Here is a 3,620-nt window from a genome sequence, read left to right as displayed (position 1 = left end):
AAAAATAATGTTAATTAAAATAATGAAATATCACTTAATTGCATAAATAACAATTAAGTTTTATGATACTCAGGCTACTAAACTTTATGATACCAAAATAATTCAGTAACAGAGTATACATTTGGACATATTCTGTGGGAACCAATGTAAAATTTTGCATAAAAAAATTTCTTATATCTTATCAAGTACTATTAGAGGTTCCTATAAAGAAACTATATGGAAACTACACAAAAAGAAGACATTATATTTTAAATTAGCACAAATTTGGAAATAAAATTAGAAAAACTGATTAAAATTTTATGATTGAAGGATCTACTACAATATTGTTGTTGATAGGTGCCATGAAGTTGAGTATGACTCATAGCAATCCTATGAACAACAGAACTGAAATCTGTACCATCCTGTGCCATCCTTATTCTCTCTGACACACTTTAGCCTATTGCTGCAGTCACTGTGTCAATCTGTTTGGTTGAGGATCTTCCTTTCTTAGTGACCTTCCAACTTTTCAAGTATGATGTCCTTATTTAAGAAATATTCTATCTTCCTAGAAACTCACCCAAAACGTGTGTGATGAAGCTTTGTCATCTTTGCCTCTAAAGAGAATTCTGGCTGCATGTTCTCTGAGACATAATTGTTTGTTCTTTTGGCAGTTCATGAAATTATCTGTCTCTTCTCCAATATAACATGGCTAGGGTATATATTTCCTTCTGTCATCATTATTAACTCTCCACTCTCAGGTGCGTATCAAGTGTCTGAAAAGATCATGTCCTGAATCTAAGGATTCACCTTAGTCTTAAACCTGACATCATTGCTTCTCAGCAATTTGTAGAGTATCCTGACAACAGACTTGCCCAGTGCAACATGTATCCTGTTCTCCTGATTGCTAGTTCCAAAGGCGATGATTGTGGAGGCAAGTAAGATGAAATCATTGATACCTGCAACCTTTTATCCATCTAAGAGGATGTTGTTTATCTACCTGGTGGTAAGAAATTTTGTCTTCTTGATGTTGAGATGAAATCCATATTAAAGACTGTAGTCTTCAATCTTCAGTAGCAAGTGTTTCAAGTTGTCTTCATTTTAAGAAAGTAAGGTAGTATCATCTAAATAATGGAGATTGTTGATGAATCTTCCTCTAATTTTGATGCCACATTCTTTTTCATAGAGTCCGGCTCATTATATTATTTGTTCATTGTACAGATTGAATCTGAAAAGGGAAAGGATACAACCCTGACACACACCTTTCCTGATTTTAAGACATGTAGCACTCCTTTGTTTGGTTTGGATAAATGCTTCTTGGTCAAGTTATGGGTAATACATGAGCACAATGAAGCATAACTAGACTATCATGCAATTGTACAATAAGCTCACTCTTTTTTAATTGATGCTGACTCTTCAGGATTTTCTTAGGGTTTTCTGAGACTATAAATCTTTATGACAAGAGGCTGTCTGTCTTTCTCCTATACAGAAGTTGGTGGTTTTGAATTTTCATTTTGCAGTCTATGATGTTACTTTGTAATACTCCTCATCCTTAAAATTTCACTGCTATCCAGTTGGTTCTGACACATAGATAACCTCTATCAGTTTCTGAAGCTGTAAATTGCAATGGGGAGAGACTATTAACTAAAAAATATTCCTGGATATTTTGATTCAGCAGCAGCTTTGTGGAAAGACAATAGGCAGTTTTGTTTAGTGATAAAAACTGGCATTACAATTGCAAAGGTACATGGTTCAAATCTATCATCAGCTCCATGATAGAAGGATGGACAATCCCTTCCCATGCAATTTACTGACTTAAAACCTGCTGGAGGGTCAGTTCCAACTTGACGACACACAACAATAAGCAACGTGGTCATCATCAGTACATAAAGAGATTCTGAATGAATATTTTTCTTCCTCTCTATAATTCTATACCAAACAAAATGTCTTTACAGAGTATATTTTTTAGACTAAAAAACTAAAAAAAGAAAAATTATAAAGTTAAAAGATTTTTTTATTATGCAAACCAAAAATATATAGTAAGTATGAAGGGGTCCATATTTGCCCCCATTCTCAAGAACAGAGGTCCAAAAGAATGTAGAAATTATGCAACAATATCACATGAAAGTAAAACACTGCTGATTATCATTAAAAATATCTACAACAGTACATAGAGAACTACCAAAATTTCAAGCTGAATTTAGGAGAAGCCATGGCACCAGAGATATTACAATTTATGTCGGATGGATTCTTGCTTAAAGCAAAGACCATCAAAATAATATCTATTTGTGTTTTATCAACTACACAAAGGCACTTGATTTTGTGCATCATAACAAATTATGGCTGACATTAAGAGGAATGGGAATCCCAGAGAACTTTATTGTACTCATGTAAAATCTATACCTAGACCAAGAGGCTGTTGTGCAAACAGAGCAAGGGAGCAAACCAGTTTAAAATTAAGAAAGGTGTGGATTATGGTGGTATTTTTTTTCTCCATATCTCTTCAATCTGTATAATGAACAATGTGTTGCTGTTGTTTTTGTTGTTGTTATGCACTATCGGTCACCTACAATTCATAGTGACCCTATGTACAACAGCCCTAAACCCTGGTCTATCCTGTGCCAATCTTATTGTCTCTCACACACCTATTCCCACTACTCTAGTCACTGAATCAATCAATCTCATCGAGGATCTTCCTCCTTTGAGCTGTCCCTCACCCTCCCAAGCATGACATTCCTCTCCAAGGAATGGTCCCTTCTTTCAACATGTTCAAAATAGGTAAGACAGAGCTTCAGAATCTTTGCCTCCAAGGAGAAGCCTGGTACCACCCTCTGTAGGATGAATCTTCTTGTTCTCTTAGTAGTCCATAGTCTATTCAATACTCTTCTCCAGCACCACAGCACAAAGGCATCATTTCTCTTTCTATAATCCCTAGTCATTCATTCTTCAGCTTTCTGATGCATAATAAGTAATTGCAAAAACTGTGGCCTGGATCAAGCACTGACACGGGTGCTCTTCAGTACTTTGGAGAGGTTTCTGACAGCAGACTTTCCAAATGCAATTTGTCTTTTAATTTCCTGGTTGCTGATACCATGAGTGTTCACTGTGGATCCAAGCAAAGTGAAGTGTTAACAATCTCAATCTCTTCACCATCTATCATGATGCTGCTAATTGTCCCAGTGAGAATTTTTGTTTTCTTGATGTTGAGCTTCAATCCATAATGAAGGCTATAGTCCTTGACCTTCTGCAGCAAATGCCTCAGGTCTTCCTCAGTTTCAGCATGCAGGCTGTGTCATTTGTATAATGCACATTGTTGATCAGTCTTCCTCCAATACTGATGCCACATTTCTCCTCAGAGAGACCAACCTCCTGGATAATCTGTTCTTGTGGTCCAAACAGTCAAATGCCTTTGTATAGTCAATGAAACACAGACAGACATTCCTCTGGTATTCTCTGCTTTCAACAATGATACATTTAACATTACCTATAGTATTCATGGACTTCTGGTAGTTCTCTGTTGATGTGCTGTTCCAGTCGTTTTTGGATAATTTTTAGTAAAATCTTGCTTGCATGTGAAATCAGTGAAATTGTTCTGTAGTTTCCACATTCGGTTGGGTCACCTTTCTTTGGGATAGGAACAAATA

Source organism: Elephantulus edwardii, unplaced genomic scaffold, assembly GCF_000299155.1.
Source record: "Elephantulus edwardii isolate Elephantulus edwardi_28Jun2011 unplaced genomic scaffold, EleEdw1.0 scaffold00023, whole genome shotgun sequence".
NCBI classification, from domain to species: domain Eukaryota; kingdom Metazoa; phylum Chordata; class Mammalia; order Macroscelidea; family Macroscelididae; genus Elephantulus; species Elephantulus edwardii.
The sequence above is the reverse complement of the archived record's forward strand: the minus strand, read 5'-3'. Positions refer to the sequence as shown.